General features: G+C 40.1%; 1 long non-coding RNA gene across 1 annotated transcript in view; it reads left to right on the top strand.

Annotated features, from left to right (window-relative positions):
- The window catches only part of LOC310641972, a 102,030-nt gene that overhangs the window by 10,402 nt on the left and 71,419 nt on the right, over window positions 1-20,209 (top strand). The gene's annotated exons all lie outside the window — the stretch shown is intronic.

Here is a 20,209-nt window from a genome sequence, read left to right as displayed (position 1 = left end):
TCCAATCTTCAGTGGCCCCAGGAGCCAGGACACAGTTCTCATTGTAAGCCCTTACATATACCATGGTAGCCAAAACTGATAATTATATTTACATTATTTTTAATTTAAAATATTTAAATTTATTTTAAATTATTTTTAGTTATTTTTTTTAAAGAAACAGTTCATTTTTTAAAATCCTCAAGAAGCAGGATCTCCTTCCTCAATTCATAATTTATAAGGTGAAAATAAACAGAAAAAAGCCATCTATTTCAAGTTTCTTCCTGTTCCATTGAATATAATTAATACTAATGAATAATATAGAAAAAAGGAAAGTATATTTTTATAAATGAAATTGTTGCAAAGCTCTCATAGGAATCTGTTTTGTCAAACAAAATGAATTTCCAAAAGCTAAAATCCAATGGTTGTATCTGAATAGGAAATATCAAATGCATTAGTAAACCATACTCATTACTAATATATGAAAAAGTCTTGGTCAATAACAAGCTGAATGCGAGCAAACAATGTGATGCAACTGTAAAAAAAGCACAAATGCAATCCTAGGATGCATCAGCAGAAATAGAGTGTCAAAACCATCAAATGTGAATTTATCAAATGTAAAGAACCCTACTGTGAGACAGCTTCAGGCAATTTGCTAATGTTTTATTCTTTCTTTCCTAACAGGAAAATGTGGACCTAATGGCAGGAAAACATCATACAAGTGATTGATTTCTCCCTAGTTAAAACTGTTTCAGATAGCAGGATAAGGGTGGTGGGGGGATCTTTCTGAGATGCTAAAGGCTTCTGTGTTCCTAGTCCACAGAGACATAGTGTGAGAAAGCGTAGTTCAAGTTTATACATTTTGAACTATTCAATAGGTCTTACGATTTATATTTTATTCAATTTGGTTGTATGTATCTTATCTGTACATTGTCAAAAGTCCTTAGGAATTCTGTAGGCCTATAAATAAGAATGTAAATAATAAAAATATACTCTATTTAGTCCTTAGGTGATACAGTAAATGCTTGATTAGGTCCAGTTTACACAAAATGTGTAATTTTCCATCAAAAAGAAGCATCATTGTGATGAAAAGTAGATAGTTGGATTTTTTCCATGTTCCATTTTGGATCAAAACATTTTTCCTTTTTTGTAGTCTACTTTTTCTTTTCTGGATGCTTCCACCATATTGATCTTTTTTATTCATCCAACCATTCATCAGCTCTGATGTGCCTAAATCTTAGTTGTTCCCACCCTATAGAATTGGTTGCAGTAATGTGGCATGTGTGAACATTAAGATAAACATGCCTTTTGCCTGGAAAGATAAATATTAAGCTCATTTAATTTCTGTTTTTGTTATAGTAACAACATAATATAATACTCTCATATAATTTCAGTGTTGTTATATTAATCTACTGTGGGAATTAGAGACGAAGAATTGCATCATACTATTGCAATTCCAGTTTCAACAGGAAAGGCTGTCAAAACAAACAAATCCCAATGGTGTTAAGTATTTATATCTGAGTTACTTTAAACTCAGTTCTATCTTCTTAAAGAACAGCAAATATTGAGGAAATATGTACACAATATCATCAATTGTTAAATTTACTAAGGCAAATTATTTCCTCATCACTTATCCAAGTAATGGATCATTTAGTTTTGTTTCTATCTCAAAATGATATATTCATAATCTTAGGCATATCTTATTACAGCCAAGGCAAGGAGTATTAAATAACAATAGAAGTAGTAAAACAAAATAATAATAATAGTAATAATAGGAGCCTTGGTGGAGCAGTGGGCTAATGCCTCCTTAAGTAACACCAGCTGCCTGCAATTAGTGCAGGTTCGCATCCCACCAGGCTCAAGGTTGACTCAGCCTTCCATCCTTCCCAGGTAAGTAAAATGAGGACCCAGATTGTTGGGGGCAATTAAGCTGACTTTGTAATAATGCCGCTTGGGGTGTGTGTGAAAGCCCTAATAAGCAGGCATATACATAGAATGAAGGCTACTGCTAAGCTTGTAAGCCGCCCTGAGTCTTCGGAGAAGGGCAGGATATAAATGGAATAAAAATAAAAATAAATAAATAAATAAAATAAAGATAGAGATCACCAGAGTGAAAATTGAAAAAAGATTCTGGAACAAGGCAATGGAAAACCAATCCCATACAGTAGTCCTCGACTTATGACCACATTCGGAACCAGAATTTCCATTGCTAAGCAAGGTGGTTGTTAAGAAGTCACATCTAATTTTATGACCTTTTTTGCCATGGTTGTTAAGTGAATCACATCATTAAGTAATTCCAACTTCCCCCATTGACTTTGCTTGTTGGATGCCAGCAAGGAAAGTTGCAAAAGCCAATCACGCGACCCTGGGATGCTGCAACCATGATAAATACATGCCAGTTGCCAAGCATCCAAATTCTGACCACTTGACTATGGGGATGCTATGATGGTCGCAAGTGCAAAACCAGTCGTCTCTTTTTTCCAGTATCATTGTAAGTGTGATTAATGACTAAACGAATGATTGATGACTTCATATACTAGTGTTAACATAATTAAATTGACATCCAGTTTTCATGCATTCACCAGTTGTTGAGCTTGACTCAAAGAAATGTTTACCTTTACATACAAAGGCACACATAAAAGAACCTTGATTGCTGGATAAGCAATCCAGCATGTATGTTATGTAATATAATGTTAAGTTCCTTCCCAAGGTTTGAAAACATAATCTTATATGCCATCAAGTCATTTTCAACTGGATTAATGTATTATCCTAAGCCATTATTCATTTCACCATAGTTTTTTTTTGATAAAGTACAGTTGGTTAGGCTCACATATGAAAAGTCATAAATTGCTTGCGCAAAACTTTTGGCCTATGGTTTATGACAAAAAGCAAGATTTGCAAACCTTACTGGGCAAGTTCACACATTAAAGGTAATAAAGGTGGGATATAAATAAATATAAGCTAAGATTAAAGAAATCACATTATGACATACAGGTGAAACTCGAAAAATTAGAATATCATGCAAAAGTTCATTTATTTCAGTAATGCAACTTAAAAGGGGAAACTAATATATGAGATAGACTCATTACATGCAAAGCAAGATAGTTCAAGCCGTGATTTGTCATAATTGTGATGATTATGGCTTACAGCTCATGAAAACCCCAAATCCACAATCTCAGTAAATTAGAATATTACATGCAATCAATAAAACAAGGAGTGTACATAGAACAATATCGGACCTCTGAAAAGTATAAGCATGCATATGTACTCAGTACTTGGTTTGGGCCCCTTTTGCAGCAATTACTGCCTCAATGCGGCGTGACATGGAAGCTATCAGCCTGTGGCACTGCTGAGGTGTTATGGAAGACCAGGATGCTTCAATAGCAGCCTTCAGCTCTTCTGCATTGTTCGGTCTCATGTCTCTCATCTTTCTCTTGGCAATGCCCCATAGATTCTCTATGGGGTTCAGGTCAGGCGAGTTTGCTGGCCAATCAAGCACAGTAATCCCACGGTCATTGAACCAGATTTTGGTGCTTTTGGCAGTGTGGGCAGGTGCCAAGTCCTGCTGGAAAATGAAGTCAGCATCCCCATAAAGCTCGTCTGCGGAAGGAAGCATGAAGTGCTCCAAAATCTCCTGGTAGACGGCTACATTGACCCTGGACTTAATGAAGCACAGGGGACCAACACCAGCAGATGACATGGCTCCCCAAATCAACACAGACTGTGGAAACTTCACACTGGACTTCAAGCATCTTGCAGTGTGTGCCTCTCCATTCTTCCTCCAGACTCTGGGTCCTTGTTTTCCAAATGAGATGCAAAAGTTGCTGTCATCAAAAAAGAGGTCTTTGGCCCACTGAGCAACAGACCAGGTCTGTTTTTCTTTAGCCCAGGTAAGACACTTCTGACATTGTTTGTTGTTCAGGAGCGGCTTGACAAGAGGAATACGACATTTGAAGCCCATGTCCAGGATCCGTCTGTGTGTGGTGGCTCTTGATGCACTGACTCCAGCCTCAGTCCACTCCTTGTGAAAGTCCCCAACCCTTTTGAATGGCCTTTTCCTGACAATCCTCTCCAGGCTGCAGTTATCCCTGCTGCTTGTGCACCTTTTTCTTCCACACTTTTCCCTTCCACATAACTTTCTATTAATGTGCTTTGATACAGCACTTTGGGAACATCCAACTTCTTTTGCAATTACCTTTTGAGGCTTTCCCTCCTTGTGGAGGGTGTCAATGATGGTTTTCTGCACAACTGTCAGGTCAGCAGTCTTCCCCATGATTGTGATTCCTACTGAACCAGACTGAGAGACCATTTAAAGGCTCAGGAACCCTTTGCAGGTGTTATGGCTTAATTAGCTGATTAGAGTGGGACACTTTGAGCCTAGAATATTGCACCTTTTCATAATATTCTAATTTACTGAGATTGTGGATTTGGGGTTTTCATGAGCTGTACGCCATAATCATCACAATTATGACAAATCACGGCTTGAACTATCTTGCTTTGCATGTAATGAGTCTATCTCATATATTAGTTTCCCCTTTTAAGTTGCATTACTGAAATAAATGAACTTTTGCACGATATTCTAATTTTTCGAGTTTCACCTGTAGTTTGATGTGCAGTCCCAACCAATATCTGTGCTAGCTTCACAGTATCTTTGTAAACGTTCTTTGTATTAAAATGTGTGCTTTGTTGGGTGGGGGGACACTAGGGGAGGATCTATTTAGCCAAGTCCAAACATGTGATTTATTTTTGTTTTGGTCAAACTAACCATTTGGGGCATTGAATTATATGGGAGCTAGCACTTTTAATTGGAATTGTTGGTCAGGAGAGAAAATTCTATCATTCTTCAGATGATTGCTGCTACACTGGTTTCTGTTATCAGTCGCTTTATTTCCCTATCTTGCCTTGTTAAAAATAAATTGTTGTGGCTATAAATTAACACTGCTACAGTTCTGCTGTTCTTGCACCACTGATTCCTGGTTCATATTAAATCATTTGACTTAAGTTATATAATGCAGTCTAGATGGGCAGTTTGGCCAAGCACAGTTTTTATCCTTGCATTTTCCCTCTACGGTAGTCGTTTCTATTTTGTGCTGTTCTATATGGCATCAAACAGGTTTTTAATCAGCTTCTTTTTAAAAAAAAGACATGGGGCAAATATCCAAACTACAATTGGCTTGTTTTGTTTATTTGAACATTTACATCTCTAAATAATGCTGTGAGACTTTTGCCTCATTCAAACAAGGTTGCAGAGCAGAGCAGATAATTGCCTCTGGGTTGGCAGGACTTTCTGATTTAAAAAGCTTACTTTGTGTACAATGTGCTGTGAAGACCCAATCAGTCTGATCAGTTCGGTATAATTTATGGTTTACTTATGAAGCCATGAGAAAGTGAAGGCTGGTTTTACTTTACTGATTTGAGGAGCTGTGACACACACTAAATCAAGAACCAAGAATGTGAAACAGTAAATATGTGGATGAATATCTCTGCCAGCAACACAGCACATTCCAGAGTGTGTTATTATACATGGCTTGCCAATGTCTCATAAACTGTAAAGTCCATGGAGAGTTTCTGGGTGGGAACACCCAATGTCTTAAAAAGATAAATCCTTATTTATTATATTTATTTATCATATGACATATCATAGATGGACTAACAGTATATATTAACATTTCATCTAGATTAGTAGAACACAATAAAATATAAATGTTAAAAAGATCTATGTTCAAATTACAGTGTCTAGGCCAGGGGTCTGCAACCTTGACAATTTTAAGACTTGTGGACATCAGCTCCCAGAATTCCTCAGCCAACATAGCTGGCTGAGGAATTCTGGGAGCTGAAGTCCACAAGTCTTAAAGTTGTCAAGGTTGCAGACCCCTGGCCTAGGCCATCTAACCATTGAAGCACAGCATCATTTATATATTTTTTTTAAAAAAATCAAATACTGAACCGGTATATGTCCTCAGCTTACAACTGGTCACAATGTGACCTACAGTTTGACATGGGACCCCACAGTCACACTGAGGGGAGGATATTATGCCCCATTTATACAGAGAGTCCTGATAGACACCATGTGAGGTGTGAATCCTATTCAGGATTGTCCATTGCTGATACGGTAGTTGAAAGCCTGGCAGCTATTTTTGTGAGTCATTTATATTTCTTCCTATGACTGGCCGTTCAGTGACCCATATGCCTTTCCATTGGGATCCAAGAGCCACTATGTTTCTGAACTTTTATTGGACTGTAACATAGACATGGCCATCCTTCAAGAAACACACATAGAAAACGAAGCTAATCTCTATAAAACATACAGAACAAAGGCAATTATGGTTCTGCTGGTGGGTAATGTAGCAACTACTCATATCGTAGATTCTTGGAATTAAATATTAAATGGGACATGATCCAGTTAAACACAGTCCTTGTTATGCAGTTAGGAGTGCAGACTCTGGTTTTAATATAAAGTATACATAGCGTTAAGCAGAGTAGAGCACATACATCTGCTCTCCCCCTCAAACCTCTGGGTTGTGGTTTGGGACTTAAAGTAGGCCAAGTAAATGCTTTTACCATCCATTAGTAATGTGATACGGGGAAATATTAAAGTTGTGTTGTTCGTTTGAAGTTTTAGAATGGGACACGGGGCTGAGTTAATATTTCTCATGGTCCATCATTTTCTTGGTTATAGTACCACTGTAAGAACAATATAGAGCAGGGGTCCCCAACCCCAATCTGTGGACCAGTACCAGGCCGTGGCATACCAGCAACCGGTCCGCACAAACAAGCAAAGCCCCATCCATGGGATGCAGGCAGCACACAAAACCACGCACCCTCCGGTCCACAGTAAAACCACTTTCCATGGAACTGGTCCCTGGTGCCCAAAAGTCTGGGGACCTCTGATATAGAGAGTCCATCTTCCCTTAAAATTCTCAGCACGGAAACATACAGATATTATGTCATGCTCCCATGGACAGGAATTTAGATGATTTCCGCACACACTCTCTTGGAGGTTGGGGGGGGGAATTTTCTGTTTTTTAAAGTGTATATCGTATGTGGTATTTTCAGTCCTCTCCTGCCAACCAAGCAGTTGGAAAGCATGCAAATGCGAGTCAATAAATCGGTACCATTTTGGTGGGAAGATAACAGCACTCTGTCACGGCGGCCACATGACCACAGAAACACCTTTGGACAACGCTGGCTTCCTCAGCTAAGAAATGGACATAAACACCACCCCCTAGAGTCAGATATGACTGGGAAGGGGAAACTTTTACCCTTTTTTAAATTTTCAGTTATACAGTCCTGACCACCAGGAGGCGCTGTGTCCCAGGTTCCATCCTCATTGGGGGACACAGCGCCTCCTGGTGGTCAGTATAACTGGGGGACTCCTCAGGTGTGGGATTCTCTGGGTTTGAACCTCATAGAATAAAGTCTGCCTGTGTCTGAAGAATGCCAGTAAGGGTGAAATCAGATAGAGAAGTGCAACATCGTGTGTGTGTGGGGGGGGGGTCTAGGCTACAGTACAATGCCATGCTTTTTGTCTTGGAAGCAGAGCTGCTTCCCAATGGCCTTTTGAATGTTCTGGGGCCCTAGATTAAAATAGTAATTCCACAAGGTGCCCAGATGAGACCATCATTCCATGTTTTAAACCCATTTGATCTTATTTTTCTCTCACCAGGAACCGAAGAACAATTTGGTAAAAATGTGTGTGCTTCTTTGCTTCTGCAGAGATATTAATCATCTCATTTCCCCCTCCTACGCATTTCCTGTTCACTGTCATATCAATTGTTGCAAGCATTGCTGAGAGTTCTTTTTAAATATACTTGCAGGCCTAATTCTTTTGAAGAATTTTCTGCAGTAATTCTGGGATTGCAGAATATTGTCACCTTCACTAGTTTTTGTTGTTGTTGTTTTCTGAATCTTGCCTACGCAGTACTGTAGCTGGCTTTTCACCATCCATTTCAGAGTAGAAGGAATATTTTCCAGCACAATAGAGCTTTAGGAGAATTAAAATCTTGCTTCTAGCTTCTTTTGCTGACATTTTTTAAAAAAAGCCTCGCTGCCTGCTGTTTATAATAACATGCATTAAGGATTAGAAAGCAATTACAGAGAGAAATGTTCAAGCTGTGTTGAATAAATACATGTACCCAACACCTAAGGAACGCCAACAATGCCAATGCCAATTCTGAGGAGGAAGGCGACAAAAATAAAATAATTATTAATCTTTTGGCAGATGATGGCCAATTCTCTCTCTGTAAGCTGACTTCATGAATCCTACTATTAAATATTTTATTACAAATTAATTTGTTTTGTTGTAATAAAATATAAGAATGTGGGTATTATTATAGGAGGACTCAGCAGGAGGGGCCAAATTGTTAAAAGTGTTTTGAATTTCAGGATTTTGTTGTTGTTAAAGATACAAAATACATGTGCCCAACTGCAGCTGTATTTAAGGGAGATAACAGGGAAGAGACAGCTGGGGAGGCAGTGAAGAGGTAAATAGGACAAATATGTAAAAAACCAAATACATGCTCTTGTGATTTGTCTCAAATGTGGACAGGATGTGGTAGGGGTTTTTTTGTTTTTTCCTGTGCTGCAATTCTGCTCTCGACAAGAAATGGGAAAGCCACAATATACAGGTAGTCCTCAACTTATGACCACGACTGAGCCCAAAATTTCTGTTGCTAAGTGTGTTTTCCCCCATTTTATGACTTTTCTTGCCATAGTTGTTAATTGAGTCACTGCATTTGTTAGGTTAGTGACACGGTTGTGAAGCGAATCTGGCTTCCCCATTGACTTTGCTTGTCACAAGGTCACAAAAGGGGATCACATGACTCTGGGACACTGCAACCGTCATAAATATGAGTCAGTTGCCAAGGGTCTGAATTTTGATCACGTGACCATGGGGATGCTGCAATGGTCGTAAGTGTGAAATACGGTCATAAGTCATTTTTGGGGAGCTGTGGTAACTTTGAACAGTCACTAAATGAACTGTTGTAAGTCGAAAGACTGTAGTATCAGAAAAGGGTCATACAGTATGTGGAAGCTTCAGTTCACTAACATTCGATTTATGATAAGCTTACATAAGGGCTGTCTGTAAGTTACACATATTGCAAGTTCCTAAGTGCTTGCTAATAATATAATCAGCAGGTCTCCTAAGGCTTGCTTTTTGATCTTTGCTCTTCTAATTTAAAGGGACGCGGTGGCTCAGTGGGTTAGGACGCTGAGCTTGTCGATCAGATGGTCGGCAGTTTGGCAGGTCGAATCCCGAGTGCCGCGTAGCAGAGTGAGCGCCTGTTACTCGTCCCAGCTTCTGCCAACCTAGTAGTTCAAAAGCAGATAAAAATGCAAGTAGAAAAATAGGGACCACTATGGTGGGAAGGTAACAGCGTTCCGTGCGCCTTTGGCGTCTAGTCATGCCAGCCACATGACCACGGAGACATCCTCGGACAAGTGCTGGCTCTTCGGCTTTGAAACAGAGATGAGCACCGGCCCCTAGAGTTGGAAAACGACTAGCACGCATGTGCGGGGGAACCTTTACCTTTACCTTACCTTCTAATTTAACTGATCTGGAAGGATGAAGCAAGCAAAGCAATAAAAGCTTTCCTTGGGATTTTTTAATAGTAACTTTTATTCAGCATTACAATTAAGATAAAGACCAATACAAACTTTAAAAAAAACCTAAAAGAACAAAAACAGAGAACATGCAGAAGAGAGAAAAAAGAGAAAGGAAGAGAAAAGGAAGGAAAAAAATAAGAGTATAATAAAGAAAAGAAAAAAGAAATGTGTAAAGAAATTACTTCCCCCTTCATCACAAGTATAAACAGTTTTAGTAATTTATCACCTCTTAAAATACAACAAATCTCTTCTTCCCATATCTCATCTCTTTTCCATAATCAGATCCTTAGAGCCTCCTCCATTCAGTCATACCTGTAGTCAGCAAAAGACCATTAAGGTTTACCAGAGATGATAACATACCCAGCGTAGATCTTGACTTACAACTGGACTCCTAGTTACCGTTTGAAGTTCCAGTGGATATCCTCAGAGCTACTTACAACAATTTTTGAAGTTACAATAGCCACGTGCACACACACACACACACACACACACACGCATGGTCATGTGATCACATTTTGGATGTTTGGCAACTGTTCCATCTTTAGGCTATTTGTAGTATTTGTAGTCATATGACCACAATTTGTGATTTTTTGCTGGTTTCTGGTTTCCAGCAAAAAATGCCCATTGGGGAAAACAGGTTCATTTAATGACCACTGCCTTCACTTAATGAACACTGCAAAAATGTAGTAAAATGGAATCCACTCACACGATGCCTCGATTTACAAACACTACAACTTATGAGCATAATTTTGGACTCAGTTATGGTCATAAATCAAGGACTACCTGCATTTTAACCTTAATCAAATAAGCCAACTGTATATTCTTTCCTTTTATTTTTAACACTCTTGTTCTTTAATCACTTCAAATAATGGTCTGGAAGTTGATTTCTTTTCATTTTTTCTTTGTCCCTTCTCACAAAATTCTTCAAAACTTTAAGAAATCACTTCATTAAAAAGCCAATAAGGGAAAGTTATCCAGGTCAATCTTTTGGTTTATTTGTATGTCTCTTTTAATCATTAAGACATCAGCTGGTTTCATCTGTATATCCTGTATAGGATCTTTTTCTGAATCATTCCCTGACCGGAGGCACCCTGAGGAGGCCCTCTCTGTGGGCACGTACTGGGCGGAGGGAAGTTGACGCAATTAGATAAAATTTAAAAACAGGATATTGATATGTACTAACGAAAATATATTTTAAATTTTGTTGATTGACTTGGTTATAACTAGAAATATACTAACTTGCTTATTTCGACTATGTAATCAACTAAGGGAATTAGAGAGGGCATCTCTGTTGATGTAACCTGAACTATTTACAAATGATTATTTTTTATTTTAATTACCCAACCACCATATTGTTTCACAAATACATGTATATGTAAATATTAAAAATCAATAAAACTTGTATAAAAAATCATTCTTGTATTCTGTCATTTTTAAATCTAGCTTCAAATCAGCCTCAGTTTTTTCCAGTAAAACCTGTTCCTCTTCCACATCATCTTTTAAACATAGTCTATCTCTAATAGCAGACATTCTTAAAATTAACTTCTGGATCCATTGTTCACAAACATCCTCCAGTATTAAAATATTGTGCTCTATTCCGTATTAGTAAGTCAAATTGAAGTGTTCTTTAATTGCAACCTTTAGTTTTCTTTCTGGTTCCCTCCAGTATCCAACGTTCAAAGTCCTGCCTATCATACGTTTTTTAGAATTCAAAACACAATTTTTCCAACAGACAGGATTCTTATAATTAATTTCTAAATCTTACTTCAAATCCAGCTGGATGCTTAGTCCATTTTAAAGTTTCTAAAATTCAACATTCCATCCATCTTTTTGCTGCTTATGCCCCAAAATTATCTTAAGTCATTAAACCTGTATTTAAAATTTATTTTGCTAAGGATTGAAGGAGACTAACTCAGTGCTGTAAGAAAAGGTAGTGATCAAAACCCTCTCTCTTGGCTTCCGGTTTGTGCGTGCGGCGCTTCCAGATATGCAGGAACAGTCCGCTTCTTTCTTTTTTGGAGGACCCTGAAAAGGGCCGAAAATTGCCCTGGAGGGGCAACTACCGCGAGGAGGCCATCCCTCTGGTTGCAGAAGGGCAGCAGCCCTCCGCTTGAATCCAGAACAGCTCCTTTGGCCCGAAAAAGAGACAGGCCATAAAGATGGCCGATCATTAAGCCGCTCCCTGCCAAAAGCTCTACCTAGCACTAAGAAGCAATATGGAGGACCTCGGTGAGACTTTACCTTTCTTACTCCCTTAACTATTTTCCTGTGGGACTTTCCTGAACATTTCTTTCCCCACTTTTTGAAATATTTACTCTGGGAACAAATCTTAAAGCCTTAAAGCCTTAAAGAAAATCAAGTAATTCAGCAAAGAAATTAAGTAATTTTATCTGTATTTACTAAAAAGCTCCTATTTTTTGGTGGGGAAAAAAAGGAAATTTTTACATTGCATTCTATATGCTATTGATGACATCTTGTGGCGAAACGTGGTACAGCAAGTAAATTTTTTTTAAAATCCCATTTATATTCCGTCCTTCTCCGAAGACTCAGGGCGGCTTACAATCTAAGCACAAATCAAATGTGCTTAGCAATAGCCTTCATTCTATGTATATGCCTGCTTATTAGGGCTTTCGCCCCCCCCCCAAGTGGCATTATTACAAAGTCAGCTTATTGCCCCCAACAATCGGGTCCTCATATTTCTCCTGTTGTGAGAGCTGACTGAATAACAGAGCTGTCCTTGACATTACTGTTAAAGATAAGTGTGGGGACACCTGGCACTGAAAACAACTCTTTTGGAGGTGGATAATCTTTGACTATTATTAAAATAGCCTCCATGGAAGATTTAGCTGCAAACAACGAAATGGATGAATATATCCCACCACGTTCAATAAACTTAGAGACACCATGGGAAGAATTCCATGGATGAGAATCCTAAAGGGGAAAACAACTCAAGAAGCTTGGGAAATTTTGAAAAGTGAGATAATAAAGGCCCAGTATAGTACATTACCAACAAAGAAGAAAAATAACAGCTCTCAAAAGAAACCAGCATGGCTGCATAAAGAACTCTCTGATAAATTGAAAGATAAAAAGGACAAGTATAAGAAGTGGAAAGAGGGGCACATAACTAAGTCAGAATATCAGCAAATAGCCCGTGCCTGCAAAGATGAAGTGAGGAAAGCTAAGGCTCAAAATGAACTAAGGCTTGCAACCAAAGTCAAAAATAACAAAAAATGCTTCTTTCAACATATAAAAAACAAGAAAAAAGTTAAGGAAATGATTGGTCCATTAGTGGGTGAAAGTGGCAAGAAGGTGACAAGCAATAGGGAGAAAGCAGAACTATTTAATTCGTTTTTTGCATCTGTCTTTACACAAAGGGAAAAAACAGTCCAATCTACCCAAACCAACCACAGAATAGAAACACAAGTTAAGATAGGCAAGAAAATGGTAAGTGAGCACCTGTCCAGCCTAGACGAGTTCAAATCACCAGGACCAGATGGATTACACCCCAAGGTTCTCAAGGAACTGGCAGACGTGATCTCAGAACCACTGAACTATATTTTTCAAAGATCCTGGAGCACTGGGGAACTACCAGAGGACTGGAAGAGAGCTGATGTAGTTCCCAGCTTCAAAAAAGGGAAAAAAATAGATCCAGGAAACTACAGACCTATCAGCCTGACCTCAATATCTGGGAAGATTCTGGAAAAGATAATCAAACCACAAATCAGCGAACACCTTAATGCAAACAAAGTCATCACTAAAAGTCAACATGGGTTTGTCAAAAACAGATCATGCCAGACAAATCTTATTACATTCTTTGACCAAGTGACAAAACTAGTGGACCAGAGGAATGCTGTAGATATAATAGTTTATAATTTATATTATAATAATTTATATTTATTAAATTTTTATACCGCCCTTCTCCTGAAGGACTCAGGGCGGTGTACAGGGCAATAAATATCAAAATATACATACAGTACAAAAGTTAAAAAAGATTAAATAATTATGCCCAATATAAAACAATAATTAAAACAATGTTAAAACCAAATCCAAACCAAATATGAGGAAGATCTATAGCAGATTAGTAAATATTTTGATTATGCAATTAATGTCAATGTGGAAAATACTATTTTTAACAATATGATTGCTATTTCCTAGTACATGATTGTATTTTGATAAGATTACTATGAATGTGATAATTATTATATTCTAATATTTTTATAACTAGACAGCACACTCAATACAGAAATGGAATTTTTGAAATAATAATAATAGGAAGAAGAAGAAGAAGAAGAAGAAGAAGAAGAAGAAGAAGAAGAAGAAGAAGAAGAAGAAGAAGAAGAAGAAGAAGAAGAAGTAAGGTAAGGTAAAGGTTCCCCCGCACATGCGTGCTAGTCGTTTCCAACTCTAGGGGCCGGTGTTCATCTCCATTTCAAAGGTGAAGAGCCAGTGCTTGTCCGAGGACGTCTCCGTGGTCATGTGGCCGGCATGACTAGACACCAAAGGTGCACGGAACGCTGTTACCTTCCCACCGTAGTGGTCCCTATTTTTCTACTTGCATTTTTACGTGCTTTTGAACTGCTAGGTTGGCAGAAGCTGGGACGAGTAACAGGCGCTTACTCTGCTACGCAGCACTCGGGATTCAACCCACCAAACTGCGGATCTTCTGATCGACATGCTCAGCGTCCAACCCACTGAGCCACCACATCCCTTTTGTAGTAGTAGTAGTAGTAGTAGTAGTAGTAGTAGTAGTAGTACTCAAGAACTACTTATAGTTGGTGTACCAATAGTGGCATCCCAGAAGATCCTGGAATACAAAACAAAAAATATCACTTATTAGGTACTGAAGAATTTAAATGTAAAAAAAATAAAATAAAATACCTCCAAGGTAGAAGGACTCAGGGCGGTGTACAGGGCAATAAATATCAAAATACAAAATACAAAAGTTAAAAAACATTAAATAATTATGCCCAATGTGATACATTAGTTAAAATTCATATTAAAACCCCAAACCCCAAACCCATCAGACCAGGCCGGCTTGTTCAAATAAATAAGTTTTTAGATCACGTCGGAAGGAGCAAAGGTCGGGGGCCATCCGGAGCTCAACCGGTAAGCGGTTCCACAGGTCTGGCGCGCCCACAGAGAACGCCCTCCCCCTGGGGGCCACCAGTCAACATTCTCTGATCGGTGGCACCCTGAGGAGGCCCTCTCTGTGGGAGCGCACTGGACAGAGGGAAGTTGATGCCGGCAGCAGGTGTTGCCGTAGGTAATCCGGACCCATGCCATGTAGGACTTTATAGGTCATCACCAGCACCTTGAATCTCACCCGGAGGGCAACTGGAAGCCAATGCAGCTCACGGAGCAGAAGTGTAACACTGGGAGTATCGGGAGACCCCCAACACAACTCGCGCGGCTGCATTCTGCACCAGTTGAAGCCTCCGAGTGGTCCTCAAGGGCAGCCCCATGTAGAGAGCATTGCAGTAGTCTAAACGAGAGGTCACGAGCGCATGAGTGACTGTACGCAAGGCATCCCGGTCCAGATAGGGCCGCAACTGGCGCACCAGGCGAACCTGGGCGAAGGCCCCCCTATTCACAGCTCCTTTATGAACTTCTAAGGAGAGCTGTGAATGAACTGTAGCTCAAGGACAGGACACATGCTTTGAGTCAAATGGTACCATATTCAATCTGGGGGAAAAACCTCTCTGCCTCAGGCATGGAAAACAGTTGTCAGCAATAAACAATTATGGATTGGATTAATCAGTGATGTAGTGCTTTTTTACTCTCTGCAGCTACGTTCCCAGTATTTATGCATGCCCTGCCCTCAAAAACACAGAAATTTATAATATTTGTATATGCTTTTGAGTATCAACACAATTTAGAATTAACTGCTGTAAATATGATTCTCGTCACAGTCAAGAAGGCTGACCCTTTTTGCTTAATATTTGTTATCCGAATGCTACCTTTAGACAAACAATTTGTAGATCCTGTGGAATGGACTTGAAAATCCAGTGACATAGTCCGGCCGGTAGGGGGCGCGATATGATCATTAAATTAAAAGGGCAAGGCTGTAGTTAAAATCTTTTCCAGTTACGGTATTTTAAATATTATAAGGGTACCGAAGAGATGTTGAACTATGGTGCTAGAGAAGACTCCTGTGAGTCCCTTGGACTGGAAGGTGATCAAACCGGTCAGTCCTAGAGGAAATCAACCCTGATTGCTCTTTAGAAGGCCAGATCCTGAAGTTGAAACTCAAATACTTTGGCCACCTAATGAGAAGGAAGGACTCACTGGAGAAGAGCCTAATGGTGGGAAAGATTGAGGGCAAGAGAAGAAAGGGACGACAGAGAATGAGGTGGCTGGATGGAGTCACTGAAGCAGTAGGCGTGAGCTTAAATGGACTCCAGAAGATGGTAGAGGACAGGAAGGCGTGGAGGAACGTTGTCCATAGGGTCGCGATGGGTCGGACACGACTTCGCAACTAACAACAACAACAACCGAAAAGATCCAAAACTTTGGCAAAGACTTCTATAAGTTTCAATGCATTTCAGTTGGTAAAGTAACCACAAATAATTCTTTCTGGAACTGCTCAAAGTCATAGGAAAATACCAATTCTTGGTTAGTAGAGAAAAGATCTTTACTGTTTCAAGCCTTACTTTCCCATTTCCAAGTATATCTGATCTGTTGGAAGCTGCAACCCAGTCTTCTAACTTTCTAAAGGACCAGAGGAATCTCTCTGATGATGCTGTGATATTTTTGTGAAAGGCACCAGTCACATTTTTTGGCCTGATATTCAACTTTGGGGAATTTTTAAGAGAAGGGTGGGAGAGTAAGGACTCACAAAAGCAAAACCAATCTCATTTCTGTCCATACAATTACCTGGAAATGTTTAGTCCTTTGCCATCAGATGCCCATAATGTGATTTTGATGTGCTGTGAAGCTGCATGCAGACTTCATGCAAATGATATTTGTTATTTTTATTTATGTATTAGATTTTTATTCCACCTTTATTGCTTTTATAAATAGGGTGACAAACATACATAATACCGTTTCTTCTTCCTAGATAATAATAATAATAATAATAATAATAATAATAATAATAATAATAATAATAATAATAATAATAATAATAAGAAGAAGAAGAAGAAGAAGAAGAAGAAGAAGAAGTTGGAAGGGACCTTGGAGGTCATCTAGTCCAACCCCCTGCTCAGGCAGGAAACCCTATACTATTTCAGGCAAATGGCTGTCCAGTCTCTTCTTAAAAGCTTCCAGTGTTGGAGCATTCACCACCTCTGGAGGCAGGTTGTTCCACTGGTTAATTGTTCTAACTGTCAGGAAGTTTCTCTTTAGTTCTAGGTTGCTTCTCTCCTTGACTAGTTTCCATCCGTTGCTTCTTGTCCTGCTTTCAGGTGCTTTGGAGAATAGCTTGACTCCCTCTTCTTTGTGGCAGCCCCTAAGATATTGGAACACTGCTATCATGTCACCCCTCATGTTTTTCCACAACAACCACCTTGTGAGGTGGGTTGATTGAGAGAGAGAGAGAGACTGACTCAGTTGGCTTTCATGCCTGAGGCAGGACTAGAACTCACAATCTCCAGGTGATTTGCAAAATCACCTAGCCAGCTTTCACGCCTGAGTCAGGACTAGAACTCACAATCTCCGGGTGATTGGCAAAATCACCTAGCCAGCTTTCACGCCTGAGTCAGGACTAGAACTCACAATCTCCAGGTGATTGGCAAAATCACCTAGCCAGTTTTCATGCCCAAAGCACAACTGGAACTCACAGTATTCTGGTTTCTAGGCTGGTGTGTTGACCACTAGACCAGGGGTAGGCAAACTTGACTCTTTTATGACTCGTGGTCTTCAACTCCCAGAATTCCTGAGCCAGCATGGCTGGCTCAAGAATTCTGGGAGTTGAAGTCCACGAGTCATAAAAGAGCCAAGGTTGCCTATCCCTGCGACTAGACCAAAGTGGTTTTTATGCGTGTAAGTTGAACTCTTAGTTTGTTCAACAACAGCATTTATGAAAAGGATCTCAACAAGTCCAACATATTTTCAGGGTGAAGGATCCTTGGTGCTCTCTGAGCTTGCTTGCTTGCTTGCAGACATTTCATTACCCAAACTAGGTACTGGCACTAGTACTAGCAACTAGTGCTAGCACTGATGATGTTAGTTACCTAGTTTTGGTAATGAAACGTCTGCAAGAAAGCAAGAAAACTTAGAGAGCACCAAGGACCCCTCGTGTCAACCCTGAGCTACAAATATTCTCCTTTATTAATATTTTCAGGGTACTTCAGCAAAAATACATCATTTCTGAATATTGGGAACAAATAGTTCTGCTTTATTCTGGTCTGGTTAGATTCTTCCTCAAAGGTTGCAACAGGTTCTGGGCTCCACAATTTCAGAAGGTGTGGTCAAACCAGAACAGGTTCGTAGAAGCGCAAGAACCCCAAACCATGTCCTGTGAGAAGAGATCAACATTGCTGGGTATGCTCGGCCCTGAGAAGGAGAAGCTGAGGGGGAACATGATAGCATGCTTTAAATATCCACGAGATGTCCTAATGAAATGTATGAGCCCTTCTCTGCCATGCAGGGTACGGAACACAGTATAAAACGGGAGTAAATTCCATTTGAAGAACTTCCTAACAGCAAAAGCGGTTTGACAGTGGAGCCGGTTGCCTAGAAGGGGACATGTTCAAACAGCCTTCTGTCATGAATGCTTTAATATGGACTCCGACACAGGGCAGGGAATTGGACTCAGTGGCTGAGGTGGCGTTTTCTGCCTCATGGTTTAGAAAGTGTGGAACTTTTAGAAAGTGTAGAACAGGGGGGTCTTCAAACTTGGCCCTTTTATGACTTGTGGACTTCAACTCCCAGAATTCTGGGAGTTGAAGTCCACAAGTCATAAAAGGGCCAAGTTTGAAGACCCCCTGGTGTAGAAGTTTAGCATTCTCTCTCCAGCAATCCTCCTCCATCTTTCAAGGTCCTACAACTACTTTCGTTCGCATTAGTAGTGATGGTGACTGCTTCCTACCAGTGTGGAATATCCATAACCTTCTCAGCAGGCAGGTAAACTACCTTACAATAAGCATACCCATTACTCACCAATTCACATCACTATCAAAGACATGATAGGTTTTACCTGAATACTAGTGGTCTGTTTGCTCTCTTCAGAATTAGGTCCCTTTTTCCTCTTCCTTGGACTAACTAACAAAAAGCCATTTCACTTTGGGTAGAATATTGCTATTTACATCCAGAAGATCATTTTGAAACCAGCCTCTGGATCTCTCTGTGTTTTAATGTTGCTTTTAAAGAAAACATGGTTTACAAGCCACAGTGCCTTGGATTCACCTGCTTTACTTAGTTCAATTTTTTTTTATTTTAGCTTTCATGACTATGGAGATAGCTAAAACCTTTTGCAAGGGCCCCTTCCTCCTTCCCTGAGAGTAAAAATACAGCAATAAAAAAATAAATACACTTTTCCCCTTTTGAATGTTGTGACTGTAATTCTGAAGCAAAACCTTGAACAACCGTTTGTCTGAAAGGACAAATAGTCAACTTATGACCGTTGTAGTGACTGTTCGAAGTTACAACAGCAAGGAAAAATGTGACTTATCATCATTTCTCACACTTATGACTATTACAGCATCCCTACGGTCACGTGATCAAAATTCAGACGCTTGGCAACTGACTCACATTTATGACGGTTGCAGAGTTTTGGTGTCATGTGATCCCCTTTTGCAAACGTCTAACAAGCAAAGTCAATGGGGAAGCCAGATTCACTTAACAACTATGTTACTAACTTAAGAACTGCAAGAAAAGTCTTCATCATGGTTCAGTCCAAGCTGGGAATAAACATGGCAACTGCTTTAGGAAGAAGGTTGCAGTTTATTGAAGAGGAGAGCCAGACAGCAAGATGGCTCTGGTAGAAAAGAGAAGGGCTGAGCACATGTAGGGAGTGGGTTTTTATACCCTCTGGAACCTTTCGTTTGGAGTTGTTCCTGTGGCATGAAATTTGACCTGAGTCTCAGTGTGCCTTTCTGGTATTCTGATGGTGATGAGTTAATCCTATTATATCCCAAAGGTCATATCCTCTTTCCCTGGGGCTGGGGCTGATGACTCTTAGAGTTTGGGTGTGTAGGTAGATTTTAGGTGTCTTTGTCTTCTTAAGCTTCTAGCTCCAACCTTCCTGGTGGTTTATATCTGCATTTCCATAGAGCTGGTTTCTGTTTGGGGTAGGGAGACCTGGCAGTGGCGTAGCGTGGGTTATCAGCACCCGGGGCAAGGCAAGTAATTTGCGCCCCCTAACCCGCTGGGCGGCCGCTGCACTGTCCCTCCCCCAGATAGTCCCTCGCTCTCTCTCCGCACCACACCGCACGCCTGGCACCCCCCCCCTCCACAGTGGGCGGCAACCCGGCGGCTCGGATCGGATTCGCACAGCCAGCACTGCAGTGAGAGAGAGTGAGTGAGCCAGGCAGGGGCAGAGAGTTGCGAGTGCGAGCGCGCCCCCCCAGATGTTGCACCCGGTGCGGCCGCCCCCCCTGTACCCCCCACGCTACGCCACTGAGACCTGGGGCTATTAAGAAAATCTTAGCATGCTTTTCTGCCTCTTTATGATCCTTTGAGGAAATAT

Source organism: Vipera ursinii, assembly GCF_947247035.1.
Source record: "Vipera ursinii genome assembly, chromosome: 1".
NCBI lineage: Eukaryota > Metazoa > Chordata > Lepidosauria > Squamata > Viperidae > Vipera > Vipera ursinii.
Note: the sequence above shows the minus strand (reverse complement) of the source record. Positions and strands in the feature narration are given on the sequence as shown.